This window comes from Anabrus simplex, chromosome 1 (assembly GCF_040414725.1).
Source record: "Anabrus simplex isolate iqAnaSimp1 chromosome 1, ASM4041472v1, whole genome shotgun sequence".
NCBI lineage: Eukaryota > Metazoa > Arthropoda > Insecta > Orthoptera > Tettigoniidae > Anabrus > Anabrus simplex.
In genome coordinates, this window is record NC_090265.1 from 911483725 (window position 1) to 911497503 (window position 13779).

Consider the following 13779-nt stretch of genomic DNA (forward strand, 5'->3'; position numbering starts at 1 on the left):
GAGGCACACACGGCCAACACCAAGCATTATGGTCTGGGGAGCTATTGTCTTTAATGTGAAATCACAATTAGTACTTGTTGAGGGCACTATGACTGCTCGACAGTACGTTGATAGGGTACTCAATCCAGTGGTTGTCCCTATGATGGCGAACATTGCTAATGGGATGTTTCAGCAGGACAATGCCCGGGTTCACACTGCACGCATCTCCAGAGAAACTCTCCACATCACAACCTTAGAATGGCCCGCCAGATCCCCGTACCTCAGTTCTATTGAGCATGTGTGGGACATGATGGGTCGACAACTGGCCAACCGTCCTCAGCCACCTACAGCTCTGGAACAACTGACCCGTGCAGTCCAGCAAGCATGGGTCACAATTCCTCAGGAAGCGATCCAGGGCCTTAATGACTCCATGCCTCGACGAATTCATCAATGTATTGCAGCTCGTGGTGGGCACATCCTGTATTGATTGTTGTCCAAACTTGCGGTCAGAGGGACCTGAAAGTGTAATCATTGAATCACAACCGAACACTCGTCCTGCATGTTCAATTGCAGTGATGTAGCATCACTCCTTCAGGGTGTAGCAATTTCCATTTTCATCATCATCATCATCATCTGTTTACCCTCCAGGTTCGGTTTTTCCCTCGGACTTAGCGAGGGATCCCACCTCTACCGCCTCAAGGGCAGTGTCCTGGAGCTTCAGACTCTTGGTCGGGGGATACAACTGGGGAGTATGACCAGTACTTCGCCCAGGCGGCCTCACCTGCTATGCTGAACAGGGGCCTTGTGGAGGGATGGGAAGATTGGAAGGGAGAGGCAAGGAAGAGGGAAGGAAGCGGCCGTGGCCTTATGTTAGGTACCATCCCGGCATTCGCCTGGAGGAGAAGTGGGAAACCACGGAAAACCACTTCCAGGATGGCTGAGGTGGGAATCGAACCCACCTCTACTCAGTTGACCTCCCGAGGCTGAGTGGACCCCGTTCCAGCCCTCGTACCACTTTTCAAATTTCGTGGCAGAGCCGGGAATCGAACCCGGGCCTCCGGGGGTGGCAGCTAATCACGCTAACCACTACACCACAGAGGCGGACAATTTCCATTTTCTTCAGTGTATTTCCTTCATAATCTGTTTACCCTCCAGAATTATTTTTTTCCCTCGGGCTCGGCGAGGGATCCCACGTCTAACGTCTTAAGGCCAGTGTCCTGAAAGGTGAGACCTTGGGTCGCGGGATACAACTCGGCAGGAGGATCAGTACCTCGCCCAGGCGGCCACAGCTTCTATGCTGAAGAGCGGCCTTGTGGTGGTGGTGGGGGGGGGGGGGGCTCCAGGGGTGGAAGCTAATCACACTAAGCACTACACCACAGAGATCAACCTGTTTCTAATATTTAGTAATTGTAGGTCAGGAGGTGTTCCTCTAAGAGACTTATTGTAGAAAAAGAAATATACAAGTACACATCTGAACGTAGGTTTTGTCGTTGTTTCCTATCCCTCCCCCTCCAAAGATTTTTTTTTCTGTTTATGACCGACATTAACATAGCACGTTATAACACAGACGAGGTGGCCGAGTGGTTAAGGCGTTGGACTGCTAATCCAATGGGCTCTGCCCGCGTGGGTTCGAATCCCATCCTCGTCGGTGTTTTCATTAATATTGCGACAAAAATGTGACCTGTAGATCTAGAAACTGAGAGGCGTATTTTATGCCCCCCTTTAATGATTAACAGCAAAGTATGGAACCACACTACATCTTCATGTTATAAGTACCCTCTAAAACATATGAAATGGTCCAAAGCCTTTTTTTTCCAAAGTAGCGTATCCCGCACTATTACATTCTTCTTCCTTAATCTTTTTACCCTCCACGGCTGACTTTTCCCTGGGACTCAGCGAGGGATCCCACCTCTACCACCTCAAGGTTTGTGTCCTGGAGCGTGAGACTTTCGGTCGAATTTTACAACTGGGGAGCAGGACCAGTAACTCGCCCAGGCGACCTCACCTGCCATGCTGAATAGGCGCCTTGTTGGGAGCGATGGAAAGATTGGTAGGAAGCGGCTGTGGCCTTATGTTTGGAGGAGAGGTGGAAACCCACGGAAACCACTTCGAGGATGGCTGATGTTGGGAATCGAGTCCCCCTCTACTCAGTTGACCTCCCGAGGCTGATTGGTTCCCGATCCAGTACGCGTACCACTTTTCAAATTTCGTGGTAGAGCGGAGAATCGAACCATTGTCTCCAGGGGTGGCAGCTAATCACACTAACCACTACACCACAGAGGCGGACATTATTTGGAAGCATTTCTTAAAATTTCCATAACAATATTGAAAATGCCTGACAGCTTCTTGATGCTCCGCCGTAAATTCCACACTCTCTGTTCACGTCATAATTGATCCAACCTCGTTTCTGAGCCTAACTGTTAATTTTATTGTAAAATTTGTTTAGAAATCTGCACTTGCATAGATCCTCTGACAAATGTTTTGTCCTTCAGAATCTTTATAATATAACACGATACTGATTTTATAATAATGGAAATCCTAAAAGATGTTGCCTCCTGGCCACCCTTTGCCCTTTCATATTACATCATAAAAGGCAGTCGTCCGCCTCTGTCGTGTAGTGGTCAGTGTTATTAGCTGCCACTCCCCGGAGACCCGGGTTCGATTCCCGGCTCTGCCATAAAATTTGAAAAGTAGTACGAGGGCTGGAACTGGGTCCACTCAGCCTCTGGAGGTCAACTGAGTAGAGGTGGGTTCGATTCCCTCCTCAGCCATCCTGGAAGTGGTTTTCCGTGGTTTCCCACTTCTTCTCCAGGCAAACGCCGGGATGGTACCTAACTTAAGGCCACGGCCGCTTCCTTCCCTCTTCCTTGTTTATCCCTTCCAATCTTCCCATCCCCCACCAACGCCCCTATTCAGCATAGCAGCTGAGGCTACCTGGGCGAGGTACTGGTCATCCTCCCCAGTTGTATCCCCCGACCCAATGTCACACGCTTCAGGACACTGCGCTTGTGGCGGTAGAGGTGGGGTCCCTTGCTGAGTACCAGGGAAAAAACCAACCCTGGAGGGTAAACAGATTAAGAAAGAAAGAAAAGGCAGTCACAGTATGGTCTGTTATTTTATCTCAGAGTGTTTATATAATACTAGCAAGATACCCGTGCTTCGCTACGGTATTATACTGAAATTTATAATTGAATGCTTATTGTTTTAGATATATAATCCGCCGAAATTCGCGATCTGACTCGTTTTCTGCGAGAATCCACCAAAATTCCCGATCTGACTCGTTTTCTCTTATTTTACGGCACGTTTCCTCCCATTTTTCAATCTTCCTTTCCAGCAATCGAGTTCGTACTTCCCGAGCTAGGCTCAGGTATACTTCCCGGTCAGTTGTGTACGTAAATCTTTCCCATCTTTACCTATAATCGTTTTTAATATGGATAAAATCCTTCAGGAGATCCGGCGTGGTGTTATATTGGGTGCCTAGGCGGCACTGAACCGGCGGTCGGACTGCATTCTTAGTCATTACCCGTCCAGTAGCCGTTTCCAGCGTGGTCCCCACATTTGATGACGGTCCGGAACATTATTATTATTATTATTATTATTATTATTATTATTTATATGTGTTGCTGGAATGGCTGATGACCGGAAAACCGGAGTATCCGGAGAAAAACCTCTCCCGCCTCCGTTTTGTCCAGCACGAATGTCACATGGAGTGACGGGGATTTGAACCACGGAACCCAGTTGTGAGAGGCCGGCGCGCTGCTGCCTGAGCAACGGAGGATCCTTATAAGTACATTAATAACAGTAAAATCAATGTCCGCCTCTGTGGTGTAGTGGTTAGCGTGATTAGCTGCCACCCCCGGAGGTCCGGGTTCGATTCCCGGCTCTGCCACGAAAATTTGAAAAGTGGTACGAGGGCTGAAACGGGGTCCACTCAGCCTCGGGAGGTCAACTGAGTAGCGGTGGGTTCGATTCCCACCTCAGCCATCCTCGAAGTGGTTTTCCGTGGTTTCCCACTTCTCCTCCAGGCGAATGCCGGGATGGTTCCTAACTTCAGGCCACGGCCGCTTCCTTCCCTCTTCCTTGTCTATCCCTTCCAATCTTCCCATCCCCCCACAAGGCCCCTGTTCAGCATAGCAGGTGAGGCCGCCTGGGCGAGGTACTGGTCATTCTCCCCAGTTGTATCCCCCGACCGAGAGTCTGAAGCTCCAGGACACTGCCCTTGGGGCGGTAGAGGTGGGATCCCTCGCTGAGTCCGAGGGAAAAAGCCGAACCTGGAGGGTAAACAGACGATGATGATGATGATGAAAATCAATTGGTCTCACCTCCTTCTACACCCTACCGCCGTTAAGTTTATTTACCACCCCCCTCCCCCCCCAAAAAATAAAAGAAGGCTTGTTTCTATATGTTTAAGGGAGATTCCAAACACCAATGTTCACGTCTATTACCTTCAGTTTTGAGATATAAGTATCCCCATAAAAATAATTTACTTTTTTCGCTTCATTTCACACTACTCCCCTCCCCCCCCCCTAAGTGAATTTTCCCGCAAAAAATACTTGTTTCTTTAATAGTAAAGGATCCTCTAAATACAAATTATCACGACTCTAACTTCTTCAGTTTTTGATTTATGTGTCCTCATGAAAGGAATTCATCTCCTTTACACTCCCGCCCTCCAAGATGGTTTCCCCCCAAAACGCGTTTTTCTTTGTTTTTAAAGGAGATCCAAATACGAATTTTCACGTCTGTAACAACTTTAGTTTTTATTAGATGTATGTATTCTCATACAATTAAGACAATTAATTTTTCAATTCTTTCACCCCCCTCCCAACCCTTCATTGGATTTTCCGACAATACGTCTTTCTTTACTTTTAAAGCAGATTGCAAATATCAAATTTCACGTCTGTAACATCTTCATTTTTGAGATATCAGTAGCCTAATTAAAAGAATTCAACACCATTTTCAGTCGCCTTAACCCCCCCTCCACCCAAGTGGTATTTCCGAAAACTAAAAATACACGTTTCTTTATGTTTAATAGAGATAAAAGATACCATTTATCACTTCTGTAACATGTTAAGTTTTTTTAGATATACTGTAAAAATTATCATTTTAAAATTTCACCCCTTTTGAGTTCCCCTTAAGTGGAGTTTCCAAAAACAAATCACCTCTGTTTCTTTACATTTACAGGAGATTCCAAACACCCACTTTTTACGTCTGTAACATTTTACGTTTCCAAGTTATTCTGTAGATATAGTCTTTCAAAAAATTCACCCCAATTTGTCACTCCTGTTTAACCGCCATTAGTTGGATTTTCCAAAAACTAAAAAACGCGTTTCTTTATTTTTAAAGGAGATCCCATATACAAATTTTCAGTTCTGTAATATCCTTCGTTTCTGAGATATATGTATCCTCATTAAAGGCATTCAACCCATTTTTCACCCTTTTACACCCCTCCTATTAGGATTTACAGGAAACAAAAAAATACGTGTTCCTTTATTTTTAGAGGGGATTCTAACTACCAATTTTTACATCTGTAAATTTTAAAGTTTTAAGTTGTAGACACACTCATTTTAAAAAATTCACCCCCCTTTTCACCCCCCTCCATTATTTGGATTTTCAAAAAACGAAAAAATACGTGTTTCTTTACTTTTAAAGTAGATCCAAAATACAAATGTTCAGGTCTGTAATATCTTCAGGTTCTGAAATATAAGTAGACTCAATAAAGGCATTCGACCCATTATTCACCCTTTTCCACCCTTCCTATTGGGATTTTCCGAAAACAAAATAATATGTGTTTCTTTATTATTAAAGGAGATTCTAAATACCAATTTTTACATCTATAAACTTTAAAAGTTTTGAGATATAGATACACTCATTTTAAAAAATCACCCCCTTTTCACTCCCCCCCCCATTAATTGGATTTTCCACAAACAAAAAATTACGTGTTTCTTTATTTTTAAAGAAGATCCCAAACACCAATTTTCAGGTCTGTAATATCTTCAGGTTCTGAAATATAAGTACTGTAGACTCATGAAATGCATTCGACCCATTTTTCAACCTTTTCCACCCTTCCTATTAGGATTTTCCGAAAACAAAATATACGTGTTTCTTTATTTTTAAAGGAGATTCTAAATACCAATTTTCACATCTATAACCTTTAAAAGTTTTGAGATATAGATACACTCATTTTAAAATATTACCCCCCTTTTCACCCCTCTTAATTGGATTTTTCACAAACAAAAAAATTGGTGTTTCTTTATTTTTAAAGGAGATGCCAAACACCAATTTTCAGGTCTGTAATATCTTCAGTTTCTGAGATATAAGTAGCCTCATTAAAGGCATTCAACCCCTTTTTCACCCCTTTTCACTCCTCCTATTGCGATTTTCCGAAAACAAAAAAATACGTGTTTATTTTTAATGAAGATTCTAAATACCAATTTTTACATCTGCAAACTTTAAAAGTATGGAGATATAGATTCATTCATTTTAAAAATTCACCCCCTTTTCACCCTCCCATTAATTGGATTTTCCAAAAACAAAAAAAATACGTGTTTCTTTATTTTTAAAGGAGATCAAAAGTACCAATTTTCAGGTCTGTAATATCTTCAGTTTCTGAGATATAAGTACCGGTATCCTGATTAAAGGCATTCAACCCATTTTTCCCCATTTTCACCCCTCCTATTGGGATTTTCTGAAAACAAAAAAATACGTGTTTCCTTATTTTTAAAGAAGATTCTAAATACCAATTTTTACATCTGTAAACTTTTAAAGTTTTGAGATATAGAGACACTCATTTTAAAATTTAACCCCCCTTTTCACCCCCTTAGCGAAGGAATATCCAAAAATCCTCTCTTAGCGAGCACCTTAATATGAACATATCCCCAAAATTTTATTTCTTTATGTCCAGTAGTTTTGGCTCGGCGATGATGAATCAGTCAGTCAGTCAGTCAGTCAGGACAAGTTATTTTATATATATAGATTAGTACACAGTGAGCTGACTTCGCTGTGCGTGCTGAGTAGTTGTAGGCTGGCATTCGGGAAATGGTAGATTTCATCCCGTCCGTCAGCAGTCCTAAAGATGAATTTCCATGGTTTTCTATTTTCATTCCAGGTTTTACCTCAATTTTGGGCTACTGCCACTCATATCCCAATCCTAGAATTTTTCCTTCCCCATGCCGCCGAAAATCTGAATGAGTTAGTAGTACGAATTTAAACCGCCAGCAGAAAAAGAGTTAGCCGTCGAAACCGTCGTTGACGTGTTAGTATTGTATAAGTGCAGCAGTTAATTTAATTTCGTGTGGCTATTTCTAGCCTGGTGAAGCCCTTGTACGGCACACCCTCCGATGAGGGTGGGCAGCATCTGCCAAGCATTGGAAACTGCGTGTTACTGTGGTGGAGGATAGTGTTGTGTGTGGTTTGCGAGTTGCACGGGTATTGGGGACAGTACAGATACCCAGTCCCCGAGCCAGTAGAAGTAACCATTTAAGATTAAAAATCGACCCAGCTGAGAGTCGAACCCGGGGCTCTCTGAACAAAAGGCGACTACACTGCAGCAGTAATGTCATCTAGTGGAGACGAATCGCACACCGACACAAACAGGTTTTACGGCGACGATGGGATATGAAAGGGCTAGGGATTGAAACCCACTATCTCCCGAATGCAAGCTCACAGCTATGTGACCCTAACCGCTCGGCCAACTCGCTCGGTCACGTTTTTGTTCTCATTTCGATAGCCATCTTCATTTTCCTGATCAATAGGAGGCTAATGAATAATTAATTAACTAATGAAAGTTATGATCTCCGACCCTGCCAGGAATCAAACCCGGGACCCCTTAAACCAGACGGCCAGCATGCTAACATTTTTTTTTTTTTTTTTTTTTGCATGTTGCTTTCCGTCGCACCGACTTAGACAGGTCATATAGCGACGATGGCATAGAGAGGGGCTAGGAATGGGAAGGAAGCGGTCGTTGCCTTAATTAAGGTACAGACCCAGCATGTGCCTGGTGTCAAAATGGGAAACCACGGGAAACTATCTTCAGGGCTGCCGACAGTGGGGTTTGAACCTACTATCTCCAACTTCTGGATACTGGCCGTACTTAAACGACTGCAGCTAAGGAGCTTTGTTGCTAAACGTTTAGCCATGGACCCGGATATGTAGGAAGTAAGAGATGTATGATGTTCTTTTCAATGTAGTCGTTTTGTTACCAGAAGCAAGTGTTAAATTGGAATGTTTTCTCAGAAATTCTTGCAGTCTTAAATTTGATGAGTCTACATTAAGATCCCCTGCAACCAATACACAAATACAGTTCACATGTATCACACGGTCTGCCATTGGATTTTACAAGAGACCAACACTGCGGACTCAAGTTTGCGATGGTCCCGTAGCCGTCTCAATCGTTGTACAGAAGTACTTTTGTTTTTTCCATTTCTTTTTGAGTCTTATTTCCTCCTGAACACGTTCCATATTATTATTATTATTATTATCGATTCCCTTGAATGGTTAATTTCCTTGGCTCGGGAACTGGCTGTTTGTAATGTTCCTGACATTCCTTACAACTCACACATCACTTTTTTTTTTTTTGCTAGGGGCTTTACGTCGCACCAACACAGATAGGTCTTATGGCGACGATGGGATGGGAAAGGCCTAGGAGTTGGAAGGAAGCGGCCGTGGCCTTAATTAAGGTACAGCCCCAGCATTTGCCTGGTGTGAAAATGGGAAACCACGGAAAACCATTTTCAGGGCTGCCGATAGTGGGATTCGAACCTACTATCTCCCGGATGCAAGCTCACAGCCGCGCGCCTCTACGCGCACGGCCAACTCGCCCGGTCACACAACACTATCCCCCACCACAATAACACGCAGTTTCCTATACATGACGGATGCCACCCACACTCATCGGAGTCCGCGTTACATTGGTTGCACCAGGCTAGAATTAGCCCACGAAATTTAAATATTACTAGCTAATGTACCCGTGCTTCGCTACGGTATTCTACAGTGTATACGAATATCGATGTAAATTAATGTACATGCAGTGAATGAGATTTTGTTAAATTGCATGCCACTTTGTGTTATCGAGAAACAGCACGGGGAGGTTCTCATACGTTGTTTCCAATGTAAAGTGCGAGTTGCGGAGTTGTGATGATAACGGCAGGCTCACTTGCCTACTGTCATTCACAACAGAGTAAGAAAGTTTTCATTATAATGGGGGGCCCCATTACCTACTGCGCGGTCACAATCGATTTGGAGAGTTTTCGTTACAATGGTAGGCGCTTTTTCCTACTTCCAGACATATTGCATTTGAGGAGTTTTTATTATAAAATCAGGCACTTTCCCTACTGCTAGTCAAAATTCAGTTGTGCTGTTATCATTATAATGACAGGCCCCTTTTCTTAATGACAGTCACACCGAGTTGGTGAGTTTTCATTATAATAGCAAGAACACTATGCCTAATGCCAGTCACACTTCAGATGGGTAAATTTGTTTATAATGGCGGACACACCTGCCTACTCCCAAACACAATCGGTTAGGGGAGTTATGAACAAAATTGCATGATCCCTTGACTTCTGACAGTCAAATCGAGAAGTGAATTATTATTTACAATGGTAGTCCTCCGTTACTAATGCTAGATACAAAGGAGTTGGAAAAGGATCCCATTCCTACTGCCAGTCAAAATCCATGTGGAGAGTAATGATTACAATAGCAGACGCCCTCCTGCTGAGAGTCACTATCGATGTAAAATATTAATTATAATGGCAAGCACACCCTTTCTACATCGCTACAAATGGACTTCAGTGAACATTATATAGATCGGCATACGAAGTATATGCATGTTTACAATATTGCAAAACTTCATTTACAGATTAATTGCTGCTAAACGATACCTCACATCGGCAAACGGATTGTACTATAAGACGCCCCATTTATTTATTTTATATATTTATTTGATTTATTGTTCAACAGGCATTTCTGCCCACTTACAGAACATTCCCATTTCTTATTTCTAATTTTATAAATAATTTACAATAAAAATTTAAATATAAACCTAATATTATACTTATGAACTATGGACAGTGGTAAGTGTGTGTTCCAACTTATTATTTTAATTCCTCCTAAAATATACATTATTAATCTAAATTAATCTAAGACCGAGCTCGATAGCTGCAGTCGCTTAAGTGCGGCCAGTATCCAGTAATCGGGAGATAGTGGGTTCGAGCCCCACTGTCGGCAGCCCTGAAGATGGTTTTCCGTGGTTTCCCATTTTCACACCAGGCAAATGCCGGGGCTGTACCTTAATTAAGGCCACGGCCGCTTCCTTCCTCTTCCTAGGCCTTTCCCATCCTTTCGTCGCCATAAGACATATCTGTGTCGGTGCGACGTAAAGCAAATAGCAAAAAAAAAAAAAAAATAATCTAAGGACTAAATTATTCATGGTACACAATAATGCTACTCTATTTACTTTATGTCTTCTTTCTGTGCGAGTTCCCTTCTGACTGACCTAAACAAGATACTCTCGTCGTGAAATATGTCCACGTTTGGCATTTTATTAATTAACTGACATATTCTGTTTAATGGTGAATTCATAGGGTGATTTGTGTTTGACCTTTTAACAAAGAAAGTTAAATTATTTCTATTGCTTCCAAACGGTGCATATAAATTTATTTGGTGGAGTAACTCTCGGTTATCTGCTTTACCTTTGAGAATTCTATGCAGGTATTTTACACAGGTTAATGTTCTCCTCGTATGCAACCTATCTATCCCAAAATTTGTTATTAAGTCACTATATGCCACATATTTTGCACTAGTTTTAGAGATACAGATATACAGATATCTTAGAAATTTAGCTTGAACATCTTCTATTTCTTTTATACGTTTTATACATGATGAATTCCAGACTATAGAGGCATATTCTATTACTGTTCTAACTAGCGAATTGTATACCTGTATTATCGCTTTGATATTTTTGAATTTGTTTGTGTTTCTCATTAGAAATCGTAGGTTCCTATAGGCCTTATTTACGGCGTTATTTATGTGTATATTGAACTGAAGTTTACTATCAAATATCACTCCTAAATCCTTTTCTTCAACTCGTTTTAGGCTGATACCGTTCATTTCATAAGAATGGATTTTTGGTTGTCTTTTTCTAGTAAAGATAAATGATTCACATTTCTTAACATTGAATTGAAAGGAATTGTGTTTTCCCCATTCTAAATTCTAAATTCCTGGTCTTAAGATTTTGTCTCCTGTCTCATCTATTTATGGGTGAAATTGAGTTAGAAAGGTTGAATAGGGTGAAATTTGGGTAAGATTTTCTCACAGTGCATTACTTTTGGGTACTAATATGACAGCAACAAACATAGAACTTGGCTCACGTATGGATACTGGATGGGCCATGATCGTGTATAATCACATGATTATACCTTTGGTATAAGTGATTCGAACTACGAATTACACGTGTACAAAGTGCAAAATATAGGTATAATCGAGAAATAGAGACAAATCTAACATATAAGGAATAGAGATACGACGAAACGTCATAGGACCAAAGTCGTAGATCACTCCAAATTGAACTGATATTGTGCCATCCATTTTATGATACGACTTACCGTTTAGCTGCGAAATACCTCGAAACGAAGGTCTGCAAAGTCATTAAAATTGCTTCAATATTCCGATATTTTTCGGGGGTAAAAAATTAAATTTTTAAAGATCTTGGAATCTTTCCGTCGATTACAGGCTTAGACTTATAACTTTGCCAAAATTCTATTTTTCTAGCTCGTCTGGCAGATTGTGCCTCAATCGTGCTTTGTTGGAGGGGCGGGGGTTAAAATGAGGGTTATCAGGAAACTAAAGCTAACAAATATGCAGATGGTCATTATTACACTTAAAACGGATAGCTGTACGAAAATTTAGCCAAAAAGGTCAACGTAGACATACATGGTCGTTACAAATTTATTTATATACATAAAGAATCTGCTATACATAAAACACATTTTGGGCCATGTCCGCTGGACTTAGCCTGCAAAACAGACCGTTCATGACATCTCTATTAATAATCCTCCTACCGAAAAAATGAACATGAGCAAAAAGTTTTATAAATGGATTTCCATTAAGGTTGGCCGATTTCCAGTCAGATTGGTCTTGTATATATTGTGGCAGAGTAAAGTCACTGTTTCGGTTCCCTATAAACCCCCAGTCCATTCCGAGAATTTCACATGGTATGTACCTAAAAGCATTCATTTCGACAGGTGAATGCTAAATATGATGTTTGGATGAAATATCTTCAGTAGTTTTCAAGTTATAAGGAATACGCTTTGCACGCACCCGCTCTTAAGTCCGGTAGGACTTGTACCGAAAACCGGTCTGTTAATGATATCTCCCTTATTAATCCTCGTATCGAAATGATGCACAAGAGAAAAATGGTTTGGAAACTGATTTCCATTAAGGCAGGTAGATTTGTATTAAATCTGGTTGTGAATATTTTGTGGGAGTGCAATATCACGGTTTCGGTTTCGTATAAACCCCCAGCCAGTTCAGAGATTTAGAAACAATATTGGCCTTAAAGCCTACGCAAGGACAGGTGCATTCTAAATATGAAGTTTGGTAGTAATATATCGAGTAGTTTTCGAGTTATAGACAAACAGACAAACACACATACAGACACCAAAACTAAACAATATGTAGATGGTCATTTTTACACCTGAAACGGATCGCTGTACGGAAATTTCGCCGAAATAGTCAATGTACAGACACACGGTAGTTACGATTTTATTTATATGCATAGAAAACAAATATTGTGGGAGAGTAAAATCACCATTTCGATTCCCTATAAAACCCCAGTCCATTCCGCGAATTTGAAATGGTATTGACCTTAAAACATACCCTTGGACAGGTGGATGCTAAATATAAAGTTTGGTTCAAATATCTTCAGTAGTTTTCAAGTTGTAAGAAATACGCTTTACACGCACCCGTTCTAGCGTTAAGTCCGGTGGGACTTGTACCGAAAAACGGTCCGGTAATGATACCTCCCTTATTAAACCTGGTATCAAAATGAAGCACATGAGAAAAAGGGTTTAGAAATTAATTTCCATTAAGGCACGTAGATTTCCATTTTGTTTGTGTATATTTTGAGGGAGTGCAAAATCACGGTCTCGGTTTCGTATAAACCCCCAGTTAGTTCAGGGATTTAGAAACAATATTTGCCCTAAAACCTACCCAAGGACAGGTGGATTTTAAATATGAAGTTTGGTGGAAATATATCAAGTAGTTTTCAAGTTATAGAAGGACAGACAAACATACAAACAGACACTAAAAATAACAAGCTTGCAGATGGTCATTGTTACACCTGAAGAGGATAACTGTACGGAAATTTCGCCAAAATGGTCAAGGTACAGACACGCGGTCGTTACGATTTTATTTATACAGAAGATTATTTATTTATTTCTTAATCCGTTTACCCTCCGGGGTTGGTTTTCCCTCGGACTCAGCGAGAGATCCCACCTCTACCACCTCAAGGGTAGTGCCCTGGCGCGTGAGACTTCGGTCGGGGATAAACTGGGAAGGAGGACCAGTACCTTGCCAAGGTGGGGTCTCATCTGCTATGCTGAAAAGGGGCCTTGTGGGAGATGGGAAGATTGGAAAGGCAGACAAGGAAGAGGGAAGGAAGTTGCCGTAGCCTTAAGTTAGGTACCATCCCGACATTTGCCTGGAGGAGAAGTGGGAAACCACGGAAAACCACTTCGAGGATGGCTGAGGAGGGAATCCAACCTCCCTCTACTCAGTTGTCCTTCCGAGGCTGGGTGGACCCCGTTC

At 41.8% G+C, this 13779-nt stretch overlaps 1 protein-coding gene and 1 non-coding gene across 2 annotated transcripts in view; one reads left to right on the forward strand and one right to left on the reverse strand.

Moving 5' to 3' along the window:
• Nucleotides 1-13779, reverse strand: part of LOC136874713 (ankyrin-3) — a 165534-nt gene that overhangs the window by 82046 nt on the left and 69709 nt on the right. The window lies entirely within an intron of this gene.
• TRNAS-GCU (transfer RNA serine (anticodon GCU)) lies at nt 1546-1627 on the forward strand. Its single transcript has one exon. It is a non-coding gene; the product is annotated as a tRNA-Ser (tRNA).